Below are 10,523 nucleotides of genomic sequence, written 5' to 3' on the forward strand. Positions count from 1 at the left end.
TTGCATAAACACAATGTTCTCTTTGTTAAAAAAACATCCGTTACTGTTTGAAAGCCAAGTGCACCCTGGGCAAATTAACTTTGAGTTTAATAAAATACAGCCTCTCCAAGAACAGCACTTCAATCATAGCTAAGCCTTCCATTACACCTGTACTTATCAGACAACTACACAGAAAAGGTAACGTTCATATTGTTAAATTGTCTGTCTTTTAAAATGTAAACATGTAAATATCAGCCACGGATGCAGAATTACCATAATGCAATCCATCAATCACTAAGTAAAACTAGAGAATGCAATTCTTGAAGAAATTGCTAGTGGGAATGCTTTATGCTGAAAAGCTGACGCTGAATTCCTATGCTGAAATGTAATGTGTAAGAAGCAGGGATGCACGATATTGGGTTTTTGAAACCGATACCGATACCGATAACTTCCTGCTTCTCAAGACCGATACCGATAACCGATAATAATATATATATATTAAATGTACCTGTAGTTTTTGCACACCTGGTGGTAAAAAAAAGACTAGTAGTGAGCAAATGACATGAGCATTTCTATGAACAAAACAAAGCCAAGAACAGTTTTGACTCTTCAAAGTGACCATATTTATTACAGTATTACAGTATTTATTACAGCCTCGTCGATAGGTAAAAGCCCCGGTGCCTTTGCAGCTGGCTTTGGATTCGCCGCTAGTTTAGCAGCGCAGGTGTCTTCGTACGCTTTTAACACACCATCGTAGCAATGGCGATGTTTCAGGTGACTAATCAGGTTGGAAGTATTATAGCTCGTTGCCTTTTTCCCTCCTCGTGGAACTTCTGCATTGCATTTGTTAATACAAATAGCAAGCGAACTATCTAACTCTGAAACTTTGAAATAGTCCCATACTACCGACGACATGTTTGTTTACTGTCCTGGCTTCACGGCCGCACACCATTTACGTCACAGCCAGGCATGAGTTAGAGAGCGCTGGATTTGTTAAAAACTCCCCTCTTCCTAAACCACTAATACCACAGTACTGGCAAAACGGGAGGAGCCGAGTGAAAAACAAGCGCCCCTCATCCCAATCCACCCACACCGCAGTATTTTTTCTTTTTTTTTACCCAAAAAATATATTGTATATTATCGGGGCTATTAATACTTGTATCGGGTTTATCGGGATGACGTCATAATTCCTAATATCGGACCGATAATTATCGGGCCGATAATTATCGTGCACCACTAGTAAGAAGAAAGTGAAGAATTTAGATTGAAATGATACATGAACACTGGGGGCTTGAATGTGTGATAAGAGAAGAAAAGAAAGTAAAAAAGCTTGGAAAAGCAGCAGAATATTTGAACTGGAAACTATTTAACTAACTTGACGGCGAATGATCTGTCGCCATGGCATCGGTATTTGATGACACCCCATAATACGCTTAGATATGTTGATGACTGCATTGTTACCAAACCTGTGAAGTTTGGGGCTGTTTGGAGCATTTTCACTGAAGTTATGAGAAAACCGAATTTCATGGCGAGCATTGCAGGGTTTCCCACACATAGACTATACTTGGGCGGGCCGCCCAGGTATATTAACGGCCGCCCAAGTATATTTCGCGACCCATTTAGTTTTTGTTTTTTTTATATATTTTTTTTGTATTCGTCCGTGACCACGACGCCATCTGCGATCGATTAACTTGTAGACAATGATCCCTCGCTCCCTTGCTCTGATCTCGCCTCCTTCTGGCCTGTTAAGTGGCCTGCCTCACACAGGGTGACTGGCTGTCCACATGATGTGGCCTGCCGACATGGCCACTGTCATACAGATCATAAATCAAAGCCCTTGATTGGTCTCTGTGTGTCATTCAAGCTCGGGATAACCTCAGCTCAGGTGAGATAAAGCACTCTCTGAGTGTTTAGATAGTTAACTTAGTCTAAGTTCTCAGTGGGTCTCAAACGGTGTGGTCACCATTTATGTAAACACATATTTCCATTTGAGAGGGTAGTGATTGGTCTAATGGATAGTGAGGTGGGCTGAAGATCGGAAGGCTGTGAGTTCAAATCCCGCCAGGAACACCACCACTAGTGTGCCCTTGAGTAAGGCACTTAGCCCTTAGTTACTCCAGGGAGAATGTCCCTGTAATCGGTCATTATAAGTCGCTTTGGATAAAAGCGTCAGCTAAATGAAATGTAATGTGATTAGTAAAATATGCATGAATAAATAAATAAAAAGTTAACTAGGTGAAAAAAGGTAAGATACACTTTTAAAACTTGTTGAGAGAAAACTAGTCTTTGCTGCTGCCTCAAAGAGGAGCAGGGGGAGAGGATGGAGAGGGGGGAGAGGAGGGAGACAGGAGAGGCTGATTCAGGAGCACAGACACACTCACAACTATAAATGAACCAAAACTAAATTAATAAACAAGTTTCAGTGTTTTTTTCATATTGGAAATGGTATGTTATTGGTTATGGCCTTGATTTTAGGATTATTGAAATGTATACAGTTCTGTTAAATATAGGTGTTTCCATAGATCTAGTCTCTTTATTTTCCCCTCAAAATGCACCAGATTGATGCATTTAACTCCAAAATAAAAAATAAAATCTTACCGGGGGGCATGCCCCTGGACCCCCCTAGAGGATTTGAGGTCGACCCCCACTAAAAATCACATGGATAGGTTCCTAAATACATTAATAAATACATTTATTTTTTAAAATAGTAACCCATTTCCATATGTTCATGTGTGGGTAGTAGATTTAAACTATAGGGCTATCATTATGGGCCCTGCCTGTACCTGTTCGCTCTGCCATCGCGTGAAGGGTCTGCTAACAAGCGACCAACAGAAAGGTTAATGTTGTTGCACGTCACCTCAACCCCCCCCCGCTACCACCACCCCCCAAAGTATATTTCAGATCTGTGGGAAACACTGCATTGTGTTGCCATGGCAACAACATTTGAAGAAATCTCAAAACTGTCAGGTAGATGTCTTCACGGCTGGACTGTTAGCACACATGTGAAGTTTTAGCACTTTTTGACAATTTTCATAGGAGTTATAGCAATATCGTGTTTTATTGCAAGGGATGTGCAGGGCACAAAAGGGCAGCTTTTGAGGAAAACTCACTAATGGCACATAGACATGTTAAGGGTTGGACCATTAACTGTAATCTGAAGTCTGGTGGTGTTTTGACCATTTTCATATCAGTTACGACAACATCGTGTTTTTGGCGAGAGATGCGTTTCCATAGAAACAGCCTATGGTGAGATCTCAGATTTGTCGTAGAGCTGTTGAGGCATGGACTGGTGATATACAAGCGAAGTTTGGGGGACGATCGGACCGTGTCCATTGGAGCTACAGTGACATCACCCACCTCTTCAACTCTGTATCCATAACCCCCCCCCCCTCTCAATCAACTTCCTCCTGACTGCTTTTCTGTTTTGTTTTGTTTCTTTTTGGCTTTGTTTTTGTTTTGTTTGTCTACCCTCCCTCACAAATGTAAAGCGTCTTTGGGTTCAAGAAAAGCGCTATAGAAATACAATTTATTATTATTATTATCGTGTTTTATGGCGAGGGATGCGTTGCCATAGTAACACTACATTACGTAACATCAGATTTGATGTAGAGCTGTTCAGGGCCACAGTCTTAACCATCATGGGATGTGATGACACCTGTGCTTGAGCCCAGAGATCAAAGGTTTCCATGGTGATGATGTGCAGTAATCAGTGAGAGGAGAGCCTTTCCATTGTTCTGAATGAGAGATAAACCTCTTACATGTGAACGTTTTGTTGAAGAACCGTAACAGATATCAGTGAAATTTCAACGCGTGAAGCATCTCAAGGACCATGAGCATCTGAAGTGAGCTTTTTGTATACTTTCGGGTCAATAATGTGGCCTTTTTGGTAGATTAACTAAAGGTGTGCGGCTGCTACTGTGAGAAAAGATCAGCCTGAATTTACAATGGTTCTTAATGGAGACATGTTGAAAGTTGTTGTCACTTCATGCCCTCAAGAGGCATTTTGTTTAATTATTTTGCTTAATTTATTTTTATTTTTCAAGCTACAAGATGTTTTCCTACGTTTTTCATGAAAAATGATCTCTCAGGAGTGTAGGGTTTGGGAATTATGGCAGTTTTAAAAAAAAAATATGAAGGCAAATTTCAAGCTCTCCTCCACTCTACCTGTGACATCACGCACTCTGAGCCTTAACGAGCTGCACAATACACACTAATTAGACCCTCCAGAAAACGCGATTCTGCGATCGCAGAATTTACCACATAATCAGCAAAATGGCGCAGATTTTTAAAAAGCCGCATATTTATCAAAAGGCCGCATAATCCCCGCATTTTTCCACACAAAGTTGAGAAAAAATGTTTTTAACTCGTTTTGACGATGCGCGACGTCATCAGCTCGCGCATCAAAGAAAGTAAACAACACCGTAGAGTGAACGTGTGGAGCTCACACGAGAGTTTCTCCTCACCAAGATGGAAAAATCGAATCCATCTCATTTACCGACGAACATTTCTGCTAAAGACCAGGCAAAGCAGTACCCCGATGTCTTGCATGACCCCGTGCAACTGTGTGTTGGAGCATAAGAGAACATCGACGGTGACGACCCACTTTGATTCATTCAAAGATTCGAAAATGCTTTCTGCTGCTGCGGACAAGAAAGCCAAACAACTCACGTTCACCGAGGCATCAACCTCCAAAACCCTTTCGAGGGCTACAAGAAACGAAGTGAGTAGCCTACAAGATCGAAGCTGGTCAGATAACGAACGAGTAAATGAAAACAGAATGAGGCGTGTGTGTGTGTGTGTGTGTGTGTGTGTGTGTGTGTGTGTGTGTGTGTGTGTGTGTGTGTGTGTGTGTGTGTGTGTGTGTGTGTGTGTGTGTGTGTGTGTGTGTGTGTGTGTGTGTGTGTGTGTGTGTGTGTGTGTGTGTGTGTGTGTGTGTGTGTGTGTGTGTGTGTGTGTGTGTGTGTGTGTGTGTGTGTGTGTGTGTGTGTGTGTGTGTGTGTGTGTGTGTGTGTGTGTGTGTGTGTGTGTGTGTGTGTGTGTGGTTGGTCTAAATATATCGTGAAACATGGTTTCACGATATACTATACAAATACAACTGGTCCTCCAATGTCTTTGCCTCAGGAAATGCGTCAGCAGTGCGCTCTAGAGGAGGAAAAACGGAATACTGCAGCACAGGGGCGTTGCCTGGACCTGAAAACATTCGGGGCTTAGCCCACAATGGCGGCGGCCGCGGCCCTACAGTGGATGTTTCTACTGCAACACTCCCCACACCAGACCCGGCGCCAGAACAAATCTAAAGGGAGGGCATATGATTTTCATGGGAGGGCACACAACACCGTCACATATATATATATATATATATATATATATATATATATATATATATATATTAGGGCCGGGACTTTAACGCGTTAATTAAGATTAATTAATTACACAAAAATTAACACGTTAAAAAAATTAACGCATTTTAATCGCACTTATTTTTGCACCGCGGAACGTTTCTCACTGGATGAGTTTCAGGCGTACCGATTATACTGGAGCACCAACTAACGTTCATGACTTCAGACAACAACAAACCACAGTGAACAACAGTGGGAAATGTTGTTTTAAAAAACGGACGGATGGAAGCGTCGATAAGAGCACGGTTGTGTGCAAATTATGCAAAAAGGAGTTCGCATATCACCGCAGCACATCAAGCCTCAAGTATCACCTCAATGCAAAACATATAGCAGCTAGCGTGGAAGCTAGCGTGGACGTTAGCCTCTTTTATCGCGTTCACACCAAAAAGAGCCGGTACTAAAATTAGTTCATGAGAACCTTTTTACCCCCACAAAAGTCCCTGCTAGAGAGCAGAGAGCTGCTAGAGAGCAGGGACTTTCGTACGGCTCTCTTGTGAGAAAAGAGCTATATTTCTGATTGGCTGGGCGGATTGCAAACCACGCCCCGTAAAACTCGCAAAAAGTTTTGTGAAGCCGCCATTTTATTATCCTCGCATTAGCATTATTAGCATTAGCCCAGCGCAGAAACGCAGAGAGACTAACTTATGGCAACACAAAATAAAACATGGGAGCGGTGGAGATGAGGAGGTGTCGGCGTTCTGGCGATTTACTCGGAAGGCTGCTGGGACTCCCAGCAGCTTCTACTGAAGCCAGTCCCCAACTCCGGGGACTTCCGGCCGTGGACTATGGGCGGCAGTATACGCCGTGAAGTGGTTTGCGGCCTGCCAGTAAACCCAAAGCAGAAGAAGAAGAAGTGACGTCAGCGGCTTCATTTGCCTAATCCACCCCCAGGTTCAAAGAGTTCTCATGAACTAAGTTCTCATGAACCTTTGTGGGAAAAGTACTGCGGTGTGAATGCGCCTAATGGTATACTAAAATCCATGTGAAAAAAATTGCTTCTCACTGTTCTTAGGTCAAATATTTATATGTGATTAAAAATGCGATTAATTTTTATTAATTAATTACAAAGCCTCTAATTAATTAGATTAATTTTTTTAATCGAGTCCCGGCCCTAATATATATATATATATATATATATATCAAACAGCAAGGCCAACAGCATTGCGCAAAGACGCACACTTATCAAATACATACGCACGCAAATACATACACAAATAAAGGGCAACATAGAAATAAACGTAATAACGGCTCCGTGCCAGCTGATCTGCACCAAAGTACTAATTTCCTTATTTGTTTCCTCGCGTATCTGTCTCTCTCTCCGCAAACTCTCACATGAAATGTGTTCTTTTGATACGGCATGTCTTAGCAGTCCTTTATCAGTCTGTAATGCGTGTTTCCAGTGGCAAAAACCTTTGACAGTAAAAGCCGCATCAGATGAAGACGTATTTACTTTAAAGTGTCTACAGGGGAAACAAAAGGCTGCGTCTGCTTTTAACGAATATTCAAGCCATGGTCTGTTGTACCATGCGGTGGCAAAAGTGCGCTTCTTTCCTGAAAACAATCTCCCTGGATAACGATCCAGTTTCACCTGGTTGGGTTTATTAACCCCAAGATCATCTGGGGCTGTTGGTCTTTGAGCGGTTGCTGGCCCAATAGTACCTGTTGATATGCTGCAAGGTAGCGTCTGTAGTGGAGGCACCGGCACAGAGCAGGAGGAGGATGCTGGCGGGTGGGGTACAGGGTGTGGCAACGCAGGTGGTGATGGTAGGGGCACAAGGAGCTGTGCCTCGGAGGACAGCGTTGGTGGCGGCCGCCTTGATGAGTCAAGGCTTGGGCTCGCTAACTCAGCCCCGGGGTTTGCCGAGGTCAAGCTTGTGACATTAAGGCATGCTGCTGCAACGGCAGCTGCATCGGCTGCAGTTCTTTCATCGCTATTTCGTTTTAATAAATCCTTAGACCTTTTGAGACAATTTCTGATGTCCATTGTGTAATTCAAACATAAATGGGAGTCTACAGAATGCACAATAAACAATAAACAAATCCAGAATAGGCGGCAGAGTGTGACGCTGTGATTGGTCTAAATGTGGACGAATCACAAATCAGAACAGACACATGAAATTATTTGACGTAGCCTGCGATTTTTTTGTTTTAGTTACTATCTGACATCACATACATCGTAGCATAAAAGTTCAGTTTATTTATAACAAAAACAATTAAAAACAATTTTTTTAAATTTTTATAAATAATAAAAATCGTGTTTATTGGGGGAGGGCAATAATGTCAAATGGGAGGGCCTGGGCCAATTCAATATTGAAGTTAAAAGCATCAATCTGGTGCACTTTGAGAGCAACATTAAGAGATCTATGGATTGTAGAGTTATATTTGTATTTATTCATGTTAGCAAACTATGGATAAGCTTAAAATGGGAATAATTTGGGTGGAACTGTGAGCTGGATGTGGGGCCTGTTGACATGTGTTTTTGAGGACAAAGGAAGGTGAGAGCATGTATTGATTTGCATTCAACTTAGATCTAGAGATAATGGAACTGAGCTACAGTGATTGGGGAAGTCCAAAAGGGCGGATCAGATAAACTAAGATCTGTGGTATTTGTGATCTAATCAAGGAGGTCCAAAGGGAGGATCAGATAACTCCTCCCATTGTTTAATATAAAAACAGAGACACACGCTGTGTTCAGTCTCTTTCCTCTGGCTGGCACACGTGCAGGTAAATTCGGGATCCCAAAGGTAATTTGTATTAAGTTTGTACTGTATTGACTGTATTGCATTGTAATATTACCATTAAAGTAGATATTGTTTACTTGGTAGCTCTGGATTTCTTCCTGTATTAACCAGCTTGATAGGGACGCGCAGAGATTTGAAAAACGGACCAGATATCCCTTTTAATCTCTAACAAAGTGGTGACCCCTGACGTGCCAGATATAACGAAGCTGAGGAAGAATCCAGACGACCGGAATGGGTCGAGAACAAACGCTTTCAAACTTCTCAGACAATCAGCAGGGCCCTGCACAACTCTACACAAAGGTACAGACGCCTGTTATGAAATTCGACTGTCTGAAATTGGATACACTAAAACTTTAGGATTGTCTGTAGGTGTTTCACAGTGTTTTTAAAGTTTAAATGGAATATACAATGCATATTTTACTATGTTAGGAAAGTTATATACAAAACGCAAACGTTGATCGACAGGTAGACCAAAAGTCCTGCGTAACGAAAATAGAGCAGTTTGGCGCGGATCTGCAGGTAGATTATTCCTGAGTGGCGTGGAGACGGGGCAGTTTGTGGGTGCGAGGTTTGATTCCTGCACGACAAAACCTGAAAACTCGATATATCAGATCGGGTCGCCGTCTAAAACTGGGGTAAATAACAGACTAAGGCTGAAAGCTAAAAGCCAGAGTTCTGTTATATACCAATCGAGGGAGAGAACGCGAACCTCACAAAAAATTGTGACGGGACCGTCTCTCGTTTTCCCTTGGTCTGTAAACTTAATTTGAAAAGCTAAACGTGTGATAAAGGGCTTTTCACGACCTGGGAGTTCCCCATGGAATGGTCACATTCTTTAAGAGTGTCGAAGCATCATTCGGGTCCACTAGCCTGTTGAAATAAACATCACATTATAAAAGCTGGACAAACTGTACGGGGAATAAATCTGTGTGATTTTTCAATTGTCTCCGGGGATAAAAGAGGCACTCAGAAGAGTGAAGCTCATTTGTGGTCTGCTGCTGCCATCTAGTGGCTGAAAGGGGGTAACACACCCTTGACATTTGTATATATTTTAGCTTCAAACTTAGAGTTTCATCATTACATTGCTGGCCGGTATTGAAGACGGGAAGCACGTTAATAATAACAACGACAATAGCCCAGTATATGAATACAAGTGAACACATATTAATTAAGTCAGATAAATAAAAGCGAAGTGAATATGGAACGACAGAATGGTAAGGACTATTCTGAAATTCCAGGGAGTTACCGGGAGCAATGGGAACAGATTAAGAGATTGATTTTAAGTGGAATCAAACAGGGGGCTAAAGAAAAGGCTTGTACGGATCTCCGATTCCTACACGATACAATGATAACAGAGAATAGAGTGGGGGATGACGACACCGTAGGTAATTTGGGCACAGCATTGAATTTATATGAAAGACAGATTGTAAAGCAACTTGCACACCTAAACGAACAGAAGCCCAGATGGTTTGCCCGTAGCAAATGGAACAAGCAACAACAGGCACTAGATAGATTGAGGAGGGTTTGTCACAATGCTGCCCTCGTAATGATTGGAATTAATATTCCTCCCGTCACAGACCAAAATCTCCCGGGTGCAATGGCAATCCAAAGCCCCATAAAAACAGATGAAGTTAACACTCTTCTGTTCCCTCATGGTATTAAAGACACGGAGGTGCCTACACATGGAGACATTCTTGATTATGTAGCAGAACGAGTCGAATATTTTAAAAGAATGCAAAATAATGTTGTCTCTAACTCAGAGCAGAAATCTCTAACTACGCCCATACAAAATCCGGCTATTCCCACCCGCTCCTCTCTCCTTTACCCGGATTTAGGTAGTCTGACTACACAGCCCCCTCCCCCTTATACTCTACCCGACGACAACGCAAATAAATTGCAAATGATTGTGGCAGATACATCGGACACAGAAGGAGAGGAGGCGGCCATGAGCGTAGGGAACTATAGGATGGTGGGAACAGTAGCGTTGAGTCCGTTAAGGGGCGTCCCTACTCCAAAGAAAAGACTAAATGTTAAACAAAAACAGGTTTCCTCCCCGTTAGACAGACTAGAAAGCGCACACACCACGCGGAGGCCTAGTTTTAACACAGACCAGGAGGGGGTTTCCCCGAGCAGGGACAGTCGACCACTTGATAAGGAGCTCACCTCAGAAAAATTGACTTCCCTTCTGACAAATCTTACAAAGAGCCACTCAGGCGCTACACAGGCAGACATAACATACACAACTGACCTCCTAGATGAGAGGGAAATGCGAGAAAGGCGGTGCTATGAACAACAGATTCAAGATAGACGCAAGGAGGAAGACAGGAGACAGGAACAGAGCGGATATGAGGGCTCGCTAGAAGATATAGAGAAGGGGGAGAGATGTGATCCTTTTCAGAACAGA

This window comes from Gymnodraco acuticeps, unplaced genomic scaffold (genome assembly GCF_902827175.1).
Source record: "Gymnodraco acuticeps unplaced genomic scaffold, fGymAcu1.1, whole genome shotgun sequence".
Classification (NCBI taxonomy): Eukaryota; Metazoa; Chordata; class Actinopteri; order Perciformes; family Bathydraconidae; genus Gymnodraco; species Gymnodraco acuticeps.